Source organism: Lutra lutra, chromosome X (assembly GCF_902655055.1).
Source record: "Lutra lutra chromosome X, mLutLut1.2, whole genome shotgun sequence".
Lineage (NCBI taxonomy): Eukaryota > Metazoa > Chordata > Mammalia > Carnivora > Mustelidae > Lutra > Lutra lutra.
In genome coordinates this window covers 87,296,414-87,310,763 of record NC_062296.1, presented here as the reverse complement: position 1 = coordinate 87,310,763, position 14,350 = coordinate 87,296,414, and the positions used below count along the sequence as shown (strand labels likewise).

General features: G+C 41.0%; 1 pseudogene; it reads right to left on the bottom strand.

Annotated features, from left to right (window-relative positions):
- Positions 1-2,669: 2,669 nt before the first annotated feature.
- LOC125092468 (uncharacterized) lies at positions 2,670-2,854 on the bottom strand (annotated as a pseudogene).
- Positions 2,855-14,350: the final 11,496 nt, after the last annotated feature.

Here is a 14,350-nt window from a genome sequence, read left to right as displayed (position 1 = left end):
GACATATGGTTTTGTTCCTCTTGAGTAAATACCCAAGTGTGGAATTGCTTGGTCATAGGACAGGTGGATTTTAACTTTATAAGGAACTACCAAAAGTTTTCCATATTATACTCCCACCAGCCCTATATGAGAATTCCATGTGCTCCACAGCCTGGCCACTCTGGTTTTCTTTTCATCAGATGCATTCATTTTCCTTGAGTATATTCCTAAGGAAACCAAAGAGATGATCCCTGTTACAAGCAAAGGTTCACTTAAAAAGCTACTCTAAGTTAATAGGATTACCAAAACACAGACCACATGGATCACATGTGGAGGTGACTTTTGATTAAGGATTAACCATACGGGTGCCTTGGTGGCTCAGTCGGTTGGGTGTCTGACTCTTGATTTCACCTTGGGTCCTGATCTTGCGGTTGTGGGTTTGGACCCTGCTTTGGACTCCATGCTGGGCGTGGAGCCTACTTAAAAAAAAAAAAAAAAAAAGGATTAGCCATAAATTATCTTAACGTAACTTAAAGTTACCGTGTGATTTTCAAAGAGCTGTGGAGGGAAAAGCATACATGATAGTTTATCATTTCCTCATAACTGCTTAAAATGGTCAAGAAAACTCTAGTTTCTGCTACTTTTTTTTTTGAAAGATTTTATTTATTTATTTGACAGACAGAGATCACAAGTAGGCAGAGAGGCAGGCAGAGAGAGAGGGGGAAACAGGCTCCCTGCGGAGCAGAGAGCCTGATGTGGGGCTCGATCCCAGGACCCTGGGATCATGACCCGAGCTGAAGGCAGAGGCTTTAACCCACTGAGCCACCCAGGCGCCCCTAGTTTCTGCTATTTTTACATTTAAAACTTCGGCAATTTGTCGTGGCAATGGGCAAACAGTCAGGAGGAAATTAGTGATTTGCTCATCCATCAAATGTTGACGTACTTTTGGAAAAAGAATCCTTGGCAAACTGGTAGTTTGTGTTAGGGATTCTAAGAATAAAGAAGCAGGGCTGGATGGACAAAATAAGTGAAGGGGATTAAGAGGTACAACCTTCCAGTTATAAAATAAATAAGACACAGAAATATAATGAATAGTATTGTAACGGTTTTGCAAAGCAACAGATGGTAACTAGGCTTATTGTGGTGACCATTTATTTCCTAATGTACGTAAATATCGAATCACTATGTTGTACACTTAGAACTAATACAATATTGTGTGTCAATTATTCTTCAATAAAAAAGAAGGGTTGGCCAAAATATCATGGATCTAGTTTGTATGAAAAATGTTCCACTGGGTGGCTCTCTTATATGTTGAGTGGAGAGGTATTATGTGTAGTAGATTAATACTTTGCCATCCTTTATTAAATGTTTACTATACACTGGGCACTGAACTAAGTATTTTAATATACTGATTCATTTAATCCTTGCAACTTTACATACAATAGGCAACATCAATTTCCCAATATTATGGAAGAAAAAACTGAAGTTCATAGACGTTAAATAAGTTACCTAAATACACAACTATTATTCAGTAGAGCTAGAATTTGAACCCAACAGTACCATGCCTCAGCTAGACTTTGGTGAGAAAGATGAACTGGAGTTCAAAAAGTGCGTGTGTGTGTGGGGGGGTACAGGATGACAGGATCTTTCAAACATAAAAATAAACTTCATTAGGATAAAATTCTATAGGAGAAGTGGAATGGAAATATGAGATTGAGGAGAAAGAAATACTGTAAAATGTCTATATTTTAAAAATGGATGATGATAAGTATCAAATGGTATTAGATTCTGTTGGACACTTTATTTATTTAAAAGATTTTTTAAAAAGATTTTATTTATTTGAAAGAAAGAAAGAACATGAGCAGGGAGGAGGGGCAGAGGGAGAGGGAGAAGCAGACTTCCCGCAGAGCGGGGAGCCTGACTCCAGGCTCCATCCCAGCACCCTGGGATCAGGACCTGAGCTGAAGGCAGTCGCTTAACCAATTGAGCCACCCAGGCGCCCCTTAAAGATTTTACTTTTAAGTAATCTCTACACCCAACGTGGGGCTTGAACTCACAACCCTGAGATCAAGAGTTGCGCACTCTTCTGACTAAGCCAGCCAGGTGCCCCTGTTGGGTACTTTTAAATGTTCATATTTATAATGCATTGGTAATTCTAACCTTTACAGATATTTAATTTATGAAGAAAAATTTGAGATGTCAACTTAAAAATGGGTGAGGAAGTTAGTTGGGTTTTTAAGCTTCTTTTAAGTGACAGGGCAGTTAAATTTTGAGTACTATGACTTGTGAAGGGCAGGGGTCATGACTACTTAGTCACATTTTAACCCTTGCACTCTCCACAGTGCCCAGAACATATGAAATCAAAGTCCTCATTCTGTGTTTGGGGAGCGAAGAGGCAATGGCTTGATCATCAGTGCCATGCACAGAACTTTCCAACCTTCCAGCCTTATCTCTTCTGCTTAGAAAATAGCATTCTGAAAGAATTACCCAATGCCGACAAACTGAAAGAATTTTAGTGACGATAATTGTGATCATGGTTATTTTATAGCTGAGAAACCCCTCTATAGTCATCAGCTCATTATAATCCCAGATGGGGAGTGTGGCATTTCCTTACTTTTTTTTTCCTTTTAAAAATTGAGATATAACTGGCATATAACATTATATTAGTGTCAGGAGTATAACATAATGATTCATTATTTGTATATATTGTGAAATGATCACCATAAGTTTAGTTACTATCCATCACCACGCAGTTACCATTTTTTTGTGTGTGTGATAAGAATTTTTAAGATCTGTTCTTTTAACAACTCTTAATTAGCAATAATCGCGCCTCAGATAAACCTCATTGGCTACGATACGACCACTGCACAAACCTTTTTTAGCCACTTTTAAATATGCGATACAGAATTGTTAACTGTCGTCAACCATGTTGTACACGACATCATGGACTTACTTGTATTATCCCTGCAAGTATGTACCTTTTGATTCCCTTCACCCATTTTGCCCACCCGGGGCAGGTGGTTGACTCTGGCAACTACCAATCTGTTCTCTGTATCTGTGAGCTTGAGTTTTTTTTTGATTATACATATAAATGAGATCATATGTTTTTTTTTCTTTCTCCTGACTCATTTCACTTAGCATTTTGCCTTCTAGGTCCATCCATGTTGTTGCAAATGGCAAGATTTCATTCTTTTAATGGCTGGATAACATTCATATATATATATCTCAGATCTTCTTTACCCATTTATCCATCAATGGACACTTGAAAAGAAAACCGCAGGCCCAAGACAACATCCCTTAGGCTGAGTCCCCCAAATAGGGTTTAATACCTAATCTAATTGCAGTTTCAACCTGCCCCCAAAATGTAGTCATAACTGGTCAGTTAGGAATTTTCTGATCAGCACCAGTGAGTCTGCCACATGGGCCCTCTCTATCCCCCAAAGAAAGATGAAGTAGTCTGCATGATAAAACCCCCTTCTCTTGCCTCTGAGGGAAAGCGACCTTGCCTAGAACAGTCCTTTTCTTTTACTAGTAACTTTCTTAGTAGTGTGCCCCCCCACCTTTTTCTTTTTCTTTTTTTTTTTTAATTTTTTTAAAGACTTTATTTATTTGACAGATAGAGATCACAGTAGGCAGAGAGGCAGGCAGAGAGAGAGAGAGAGAGAGGAGGAAGCAGGCTCCCTGCTGAGCAGAGAGCCCGATGCGGGGCTCGATCGCAGAACCCTGAGATCATGACCTAGAGCCAAAGGCAGAGGCTTAACCCACTGAGCCACCCAGGTGCCCCTCCCCCCACCTTTTTAATAAAAACCTTCCATTTTGTACAGCTCATTGGAGCTCCCCTCTGCTTTGTTAGGTGGGATGATATCTTATTTATGAATCATTTATTTTATTTTTTAAAAAGATTTTATTTATTCATTTGAGAGAGAGAGAGAGAAAATGAGAGTGAGAAAGAACATGAGAGGGAGAAGTCAAGGAAGAAGCAGACTCCCTGTGGAGCTGGGAGCCTGATGCTGGACTTGATCCCAAAACTCTGGGATCATGACCTGAGACGAAGGCAGTCGCTTAACCACCAGGTGCCCCTTTATGAATCATTTAATAAAGCCACTTAGATCTTCAAATTTATTCCATTGAATTTTGTTTTTTAACAACACTTAGGTTGCTTCCATGTCTTAGCTATTGTAAATAATGCTGCAGTGAACTTGGAGGTACAGATCTCTTTTCAAGTTCACGTTTTTGTTTTCTTCAGATTAAATACCTGCAAGTGGACTTGCTGTATCCTGGGGTAGTTCTGTTTACATTCCCTTTCTTTGGGTTGCAATTGGCCATAGACTTTCATCAGGTTGAGATATCTGTCTCCAACAAGCGGCATAGGGCTAGAATGCTACAGTGTCTTGTGTAGAACTGACAATTCAGTGAAGGAAGGAAGGACAGGGGAGGGAGGGAGACGAAGACACTTTCCAGCTCAAGTATTCTTTAGTGCCAAGACTTATGGGGTTCAGCATGAGGTCATCAGTTTCTATCCATACTGGGGAAAGAGGCAATTTCTCTGTGGTTCATCCATCCATCCATTCATTCAATAAATATCTATGAATCATCCACTTTGTGCCAGATCCTGGGATAGAGAGGTAAATAATACACTCTGAAGGAGGGAACCAGGTCAAAAAATAAATGCATATAAGTGGGAGGAGCACGTTTTTGCCTTACAATCTCCCAGCCCTAAGATAAATGCTTGGCCATTTTCATCGGGAGGGAGAATACAGGGTCAGAGCCTTCCCCTTCCTCATCTGCCTGAATGAATCACGAAGGGCCCCCACGTTCTATACAGGATATGCTGGCTGATCATATAAGCTAAGGAATGGGATAAAATTTGATTGGGTTAATGTGAGCCAGACTCCTGGACTTTTTCCATTTGCTTTAAAAGGTCAGCTAGTCTAATGTGGGGAAGGATGAGCTTTGGGTTTTGCAAGGGTGAAGGGAAGATTCAGATCCAAGGTGAACAAAATGACCTAGCTCTGTTTTATCTTCAAAGAGGCCATATAACTGGGGTCAGCAATCATAAAGGGTGGGCATAATATGTCTGCCAGCCACACACATCTGTTTAGTGAACAATTTGAATTCTAATGACATTCAAACTGGTCAGGGCAACTGTACTTCCCAGTTCATGCCGATCATCCCGGTGTGGTTATTAATAGCATTCCCTTTTGCTTTCAAAAGTGTCCTAGGTTAGAAGATAAATTATGTGGCCATGGTAGTAACTCAAGAAGAGAAAGTCAAGCCCCATCTGCATTCCCCATGGAAAAGTATGACCAAAATATGGTTGTTATTAAAATCTTTCATGTTAACATTTTGCTCGTGTAGGAAGTTATAAATCTGCTGGAAAGAATACGGTTCAACAAACATTATTTCTGCAGGGCTTGTGTTAAGAGAATAAGAGAGACAGAAAAATGAATAGGACAAAGGCCTCTTCTGGAAGAGTTTATGACCCGATAGAGGTGACACATAAAAAATAACATATGTCTGAGACAGTAAAGCCTTACGTCCCTGAAACTAGGATGCTAGAGCACGAAGGGGCCTGGGGCTAATTTTATCACCTCATTTTATAGAGGAGGAGGTTGTTTGCCCAGGTTCACATAACCCCGGGGTGCTGAGACTAGCGGCTTTGCCTGAAACTATCCCTGTTTATGTGTATCATCCTGGCATAGCTACTAACAGCATACCCTCTTGATCTCAAGTTCCCCTGCTATACGGAGCTGGGCCTCCCAACTCAGACCAATAGCTCTCCATTGTGGCACTGCTGACATGTGGTGCCGCATAACTCTTCCTTGTGGGGGGGCAGGGAGCTGAGTCCTATGCACTTAAGGATGTTCAAGAGCATCCCACTAGAGACAAGTAGCAGCCCCACTCCTGGTTGTGACAGCCAAATCGTCTCCAGACATTGCCAGATGTCCACTGGGAAGCATAATCACCCTGGTTGAGAACTTCAGCACTAGACAATGACCTTGACAGTAGTCGGCCGGACTTTACCAGGCTGCCACATAACTCCAAAATATCACCAACCAAGAATACTTTCATTCACTTCCCCCTTTTTTTGAACTCTTAATATGACAATCTCAAGAACACTATTTCAATGGGAAAATATTTATTTCCAAAAGGTGTCAGGCAGAATTATTGTTTTTTGTGTAAATTAATATTTTCTGTGGACAGAATACCCACTAAGAAAGGGTATTAAATCTGAAATGTTGGTCCATGGCTTCATGACAGGTTACAAACTGTATGGATTGCTATTTTAACCTGTTGCCCAAGTGGAAAACAAAAAGGAGAGAGGATATTAAAATTATTTCTATAATACTTAGAACCTACTTTTATTTTTTTTTTAAGTTTTTATTTAAATGCCAGTTAGTTGAGGGGAGAGGGAAGGGAAAAAAATAAATTCTAGTTAGTCAACATACAGTGTAATATTAGTTTTGAGCATACAATATAGTGATTCAACACTTCCATATGTCAGCCTGTACTTACCACAACAAGTGCGCTCCTTAATCCCGGTCATATATTTCACCCGTCCCCAACGCGCCTCCCTTCTGGTTACCTCTAGAACCTACTTTTAAAGTGATATTTCTGAGTGTGCTTTGTTGTTTGTTGTTGTTGTTGTTGTTAAACAGGAAGAGAGAATGCTGGCCCAAACTGTGAAACTGGTATTCTTCTCACACCCCCCACCTTCCATACTTCCTTCTTTCTTCTTTCCAACTTGGCATTACTATATTAAATTGTGCTGTCATGAAAAAGACCTACCTATTCCCAAATAAGAATAATTATTGATTCAAGCAATATATATTCAGTGGTTCCATGCCAGCCCGCTCCAGTGCGGGAGATGCATCGGTGATCCCTGGTCTTGGCCCTTGAGATGCCCGTGGTCTAATGGGAACTCACTTGCACCCAGGTAGACACCACTGATAACATTTAGTGCACAGTGTTCTCCAACTTGAGTGTACATCAGCATCACCTGCAGGGGTTGTTTCTGATTCAGTAGGGCTAGAGTAGGGGCCAGACAACTTCTTCAGTGGTGCTGATACTGCTGGTCTGAAAATGACACTTGGAGAACTACTGGTTTCATCTTGGGTATTTATGCATTGGGACGGAGGACCATTCAGGCAGTGTGGTAACACAGCTTTATTGACTTCAGCTCCCTGCACTTGCCCCTGTCTTTGCCCCTTTCTTTCCTCCTCTCATTCCCCATTTCACTTCATTTACCCAATATCCTCATGCTTCCTTGACCCTCCTCTATCAGACTTTGCTCTTAAGGAAGAAGTTTATATGAAACACTAGCATGACATTAAGGTGACGTCTTACCTCTTCCAGTGTAATTGGTATTCGGACGTGGAATGGGACACAACATCTATGTCAACTTTTTAGGGCTGATTTAAGCAAATCTCCTCCATATAAGCATTGTTCCTACACCGGATCTATTGGCATAAGTGTTGCACACATATCGTCTCTGCCATATGGTGTAACCTGTACACAATCATCACACAAACCATCTGTATGATGAAAGTGTAATTCTTAAGACACCTTTAAGCCCTGATCTTTTATGATGATTTAAGCAAATCCAGGGTCTAGGTAAACCTTACTGAAGTGTCCCAATTGTTCTTTCTTTTGTTGAGACACCACCATTATTGCTTTCTTCTCAGTTAGCCAAAGAACAAAAGAGGTATCCACACTCCTATTTACTGAGGTTATGAAAACTAATCTGAACAGGGCAGTATGTGCAGAATGAAAATTTTTAAATGACACCTTTAACTTGAGAGCTGTTATTAAACTTAAGCCCTCTCACATTCAAAGTAATCATTAGTTATTAAACAATAGGAAGAACCACTTCTTTTGAATAATTTTGATGGCAGCTTTCTCTTCACCCCCACATTGCTGGGGTCCATCTTTTATGAATGAAGGGAGAGAACCTATGATTACTTCTAGTGTGTGAAGTCAAGGGAAATTCAACATGAACACTCAACCACCCAATGAGTTTGTAACAGGTCATGTGCCTGTTCATCTGGGTTAATGTCACATGCAATTAATGACTGAATATTCTTAATTGATAATTGCTCTAGTTAACTTTATAGCTGAGTGGTTGGGCCTGAATCCCAATGAGAGCAGTGAATGGAAAATAACATGTGTGAGGGTTACAACCAGAGAATTTGAGGAATAAGAACGTGGTGCAGACAGAAACTGTCTTGCTCTTTCCCAATGCCCTACCTCCATCCTAAGGAGGAGTAGAGATGAGCCTTAGTGATGAAGGGACAGGAAAGGAACGAGGAAAACAGTTTCCATGTGGTCTATAGGTTATACCTCAGGCAAAATATTCTTATATTGCTCTCCATTTTCCCTTCATATTTTAAAGAGTCCCATCCACTCATCCTCTTAATTAGACCAGTGCAGAAACCTGCCACATAATAATGATGCAGATTTAGCAGCCTAATGAAAGCAATACTGGGTACAGTTCCAGACATATTATTGGTAGCCTTTTCATTCTTTGAAACCGTTTGCAAAGTTACCAAATATTTAAATGAGGGTGAACTGTATAATCAGAATGAGTTGAAGTGTCCTAGAACAAATAATGATAATTGTATCAGCTGCTAATTATAAAACTTCACAATGTATTCCCTCTGTGACAAGTATATTTTACCCCTTTGGTTCATCGGAGTATTACATCAAAACACTGTGATAGGGCGCCTGGGTGGCTCAGTGGGTTAAGCCTCTGCCTTGAGCTCAGGTTGTGATCTCAGGATTCTGGGATTGAGCCCCATGTTAGGCTCCCTGCTCAGCAGGGAGTCTGCTTCTCCCTCTGCCTCTTCCCCTCTCCCCTGCTCATGCTCTCTCTCTCTAAATAAATAAATAAAATCTTAAAACAAACAAACAAACCACTGTGATAGATGGTGATGCTGAAAGCATAATGAGTATACCAATTAGGAATGTGTTTGGCTGTAAGTAACAAAACTCAACTTGTATATGCCGGGCAAATTGTAAAGTTTTGTTCTTTTCTTTTCCTTTCTTAAAGATTTAGTTTATTTATTCGAGAATAAGAGAGCCAGAGAGAGAGTACAAGTCGAGGAGAGGGGCAGAGGGAGAAGCAGGCTCCCATTGAGCAGAGAGCCCAATGTGGGGCTTGACCCCAGGATGCTGGGATCATGACCTGAGCCAAAGGCAGATGCTTAACTGACTGAGCCACTCAGGTGCCCCTTTTTTCAGACATATATATTATCTTTACAGCAACCCTGCAAGATAGTTATTAAAGAAAAAAAACTAAGCCCAGAGTAGTTAAGTAACCTGCCTAAGGACACAATGTTAAAATAATAGCTTTTCCTAGAATTTTTTTTTTTCAAATCACTAAAAGATATAGCATTGCTTGAGAATATCAGAACTTTTAAAGTAATCCAGAAAACTCAGGATCAATTTCTGTGTGGCCTGATAAAAACCTCAGATGGGGGGCGCCTGGGTGGCTCAGTGGGTTAATGCCTCTGCCTTCGGCTCAGGTCATGATCCCGGGGTCCTGGGATCGAGCCCCGCATCGGGCTGTCTGCTCAGCAGGGAACCTGCTTCCCTTCCTCTCTCTCTGCCTGCCTCTCTGCCTACTTGCAATCTCTGACAGTCAAATAAATAAATAAAATCTTTATAAAAAAAAAAAAAAGAAAGAAAACCTCAGATGGGTAAATTCCTAAGCGGAACAGAGGCCCCAGGGCAAGGTTTTTGTTTAGTAAGGGGGTACCCATCGGATGTATATTTTGTGCTTGTTACAAGTGGATACATGAAGGTAAAGATTGCTTAGGGATAGGTAGGGGTGGTTGGGTATGGGGATCATGTGTGTCCTCTTGTGGTAGATACTATAGATTGTCTCAACACCCATTTTCAATGGCTTCCACCCTTGCCTTCTTTTGTTTTAAAGGCTATAAAGCTTGAAACCTTATTTTCATTTTCAAATGAGATATAAGTGGGCATCTACTGGGGGCTTTTCTGGGAAAGTTTTGCTTTCTGAATGCAAGGGGAGACTGTCAGCTGCCACAGTCCTCTGTCCTTTCTCTCTGCTTGGAATATAAACTTGACATGTAGAGTTGTACCAGACATCTTACAACCATGATGGCAAAAGCCAATGTAACTTATTTCATCCATGGAGTAGAAAGAACTGGGTGTCTGATGATGTCATTCACCCAAGAATATATACTTCTGAACAGTTTGTCACGAGAAAATAAACTATTTGCTTCGGCAACTAGAAGCTGAATTTCAGCTACTTACTGTTAAATGCATTCCCAAATGACACCTCCCTCCCTGGTATATTCGCTACCCCCCCCCATAATGTTTTAATATGATAGCCTGATGGACCAAAGGGAAAAATATGGTACCTGTCAGCAAAGTGATTGAAAGCGAAGCCTTATATACATGTAATCAACTTTGTAAATTGTGAAACATAAGTTTGTGTTTGTCTACAGTGGGATAAGAAGAATAAATGTATACAGACAAGAAGAAAACCAAAAACGCAACCTGGAGATTAGGCTGTTGTTAGCCTGTATTCATTCCTTTTACCCATTTCCCCAAAACTTCATGGGAGGAGTATATTTCCTTTCCCTGCTAATGTTGGGCTTGGCCATGAGACTTGCTTTGGCCAATGGGATATGGGCAGAAGTGACAGCCATAATCTAGGTCTTAAGATGTGTTTCCTTCTGCTTGCACTGTTGCGCTTCTGCCATAGCCATAAGAAGAGCAGGCCTTGGGTAAGCTGCTGGTCTAAGGAGGGTGAGAGATGTGTGAAGCAGAGATGAACTGAACCCATGTCCTGGAGCCGTGCCCAGCCAAGATCAGCCAAACTCTAGCTGGGATGGAGTCATCTGATGGTTTGACAGAGGCTGGAGGATCCACTTCTAAGGTGGCTTTCTCATGAGCCTCTTGCCATGTAGACCTCTCCACAAGGCTGCTGAGTGTCCTCATGGCATGGCAGCTAGGTTCCCTAGAGCAAGTAATCAAAGACAGCAGTGTTTCTGATGACCTGGCTTAAAAGATCACACTCTGCCAGTTTCACAATATCCAGTTAGTTACATGGGTCAGTTCTATTCACTGAAAGTCGTCTTGGAGGCTGGCTAACACACTTTCTAATAAATGTTTTTGGTTTTTTTTTTTTAGATTTTATTTAATCATTTGACAGAGATCACAAGCGGGCAGAGAGGCAAGCAGAGGGGGTGGGGTGGGGGGAAGCAGGCTCCCCGATGAGCCGAGAGCCCGATGATGTGGGGCTCGATCCCAGGACTCTGGGATCATGACCTGAGTTGAAGGCAGAGGCTTAACCAACTGAGCCACCCATGCACCCCTCTAATATATGTTTTCAATGCAATCTCTCTGACTGCTCCAGGCATCTTCTCAAAATGGATTTATAATTAACAACAGTGATAAGGCAAAGAAACTGCACTGAAACTAACATAGTCTGCTAGAATTTCCAAGTTTCCTCTTACAGATCCTTCAGTATATCGTATCAACACTACTTTTCATTTTCAGTCAGGTATCATCAGATTAAGCAAAACTGAGTTATTATAGTGCACAATCAGATTGCAGGTGCACAACCAAAAGGGAGTGAGCAAGAGAAATGAATTTGGCTAAGAAATCATGCACATGCCTTCCCAGAAGATTGGGAGTGGGCTTTTGTGCGATATACTTGCTGACTTTGCAAAAGCAGCACCAAATAATTGCTATTTCATTGAGAACTCCCTGCCTACAATTAGAAACAGCCCTAGCTGGGTGACATTGTGAATTGGGGGGAAAAAAATCAATTGGGGATTTTAAAGACAAGCAGGAGAAGAATGAGAGAGTGAATTCAATAGAGTTTTATTGACAACTTATAGCTTATAGAGCTTTCTCTATAACCCCTGACAAGTCTTTTTTGCATCCAAGGTTTATTTGAGCACTTAAAGGGGGTAAGAGAATAAATCCATAACACAGTAGCTGGTTCTGTCAGAGACTGATCTCCTCCTTTCTCAGAAGTGCTTAGCAGCCGAGGAGGAGTGATTATCAAACAGACTGCTAGATTTGGGGATGCCTCAGGACTCTCTGTGCCTTCTAACAATTAGGGAGAGAGAGAAGATCAGCCTGGACTATAATCTTCCTTACACAAACCAGGAAGAACTGAATGGGCTTCTGGGCAGTGTTAGAGCTACTGGGACAATGAGAAAAGTCAGATTACACTGGATTTCCTTAGTGTCTCTAGGCTAGGACATGGGTAGTGGTTCTCCAAAAAAGGAAAAATATCATTCTATCTTTGCATTGAAAGTTCTGCTTGTTGATGAATATATATGCGTATATTCTTAAACTTGTCTTGGGAAATATGACTTAATCACATAATGTATAGATTATGTATGTACTATATGTAGTATTCTCTGTATAATACATATCATATGAATATATATATCATATATCATATGACTATATAAAACTATTTTTTTTCTTTCACATGGGAAGCCATGGGAGGAATAAAACCATTCGTAGAGAATGGAGAGGCTACAATGAGGAGAAGCCATTATCTCATTCCCCAATTTAGCATCTGCTTGGGCAGTAGGAGATTGGTGTGGGGTGGGGGGAGAGAGAGGGAGGTGTTACTGTATCTGGAAGCAGGATCTTTGCAGATAGGCTTGACCTAAGGATATTGACAGTGTCATTGGGATGAAATCAAGGTGTCAGCAAGGCTAGACTCCCTCAGGAGGCTCTAGGGATGGTCCATTCCTTGCCTCTTCCAGCTTCTGGTGGCGGCTGGCTTCCATGGTTTGTGGCTCTGTCACTCCAGTCTCTGCCTCTATGGCTACATTGCCTTCTCTTCTTTTGTCTGTCAAGTTTCCCTCTACTTTCCTCTTATACGGACACATATGACTGCATTTAGTCCCACCCTGGTAATCCTGGATAATCTCTCCATCTCAGGATTCTTAACCACATCTGCAAAGATCTTATTTCTGTATAAGGTAACATTTATAGGTTTCAGAGATTAAAACCTGATATATTTTGGGGGGACATTTTCAGCCTACCACACCCAATATCTTGTTCCACCCCTACTTCTTCCAGGGTTCAGCAGAGCCCTATACCCTATTTACCTATTTATCACACACATACACCCCCAACACACATACCTACACACCCACATGCACGTACCTCTCTCTCTCTCTTTTTTCTTAATAAAGGTTGGTAAACCAGATCTTTAGCAACTTAAAACTTATTAGCCTGGAGGGCTCTGTGTCTGCATTCTACCTGTAGTAGCAGTGTTAGTGGTGAAGTAGTTTTTTATGGATACTTCTAATGCAGAAAAAAAAAAAAAAAAAGGAAGAAAAACTAAGGGGAAAGTTAACTTTCTATATAGAAAGAGGTTGAATACTGTTATTTTGCCCTGTGACTATATCATATGGTATAGTCAAGAATCTGTTATAAAAAATGAGTAGAGAAATACCTTACCAGAGAGGAGGCTAATGATTGCTGGTCCCCAAAGGTAAGCCTTAACTGAAGCTTTTGGTTGGAGTTCTATAAGCCAAAAGTGTAAATGCTTCCAAGGAGTCTGGGAGATGCTGAGTTTTCTTCCCCTCACACCTGTCTGTCCAGGAGATGTACTTCTTTTCAGTCAATAAAGAAACAAGGCACTCTTTCTGAAACTTTTACTTTGAAGGTCAGAAATTAAATGTATACTGTGTATCTCGGGCTCACTCTCTGCACATTTCATGTGGCTCTTTAGCTACATGGTTGAAAGACTTTGTATTGCCCAGTGAGTTTTATTAACACAGACCTGACATATCCAGCCAGGGAAGCAGCACTCCCTGAAATCAATGCACTTTAGAAGTACAAGAAAAGATAAAGAAAAATATTTAACTATAGAGAAACAAAGAGAAGTTTATTTTAGGGAAAAAGTTAAAACTAGAAGAGACCTGAGGTTATATACTTCACAGATGAGGGAACTGAAGTCCAGAGAGATCGCAAGATGTATCAGTCAATGATGGCTGCATAACAAACAAGTACATGCTCTTAGCAGCTTGCAGTAAACATGTATTTAGCTAATGCATTTCTGGGCATTCACTTATTCAGAGTTTGGCTGATGGAGGTTTCTTGTGGCCAGAGTAGTTCTGTTTTCACATTTTAGGTCCCTGGGTTTACTCCAAATGACTCTCACCTTCCTTGAACCAGTAGCCACCTTGAGGAGGTTGTCCTTTGGTCATGGTAGAGGCGCAAGAAAGCGAGTAGATGCACAGGAGGTTTTTAAGGCCCAGACTTGGAATTGAAAGATTATTATTTCTAACCCCATGTTATTGGCCAACATCAGTCACACAGCCAAGCCCAAAGTCATGGGGCAGGGAAATATTCTCTGGCC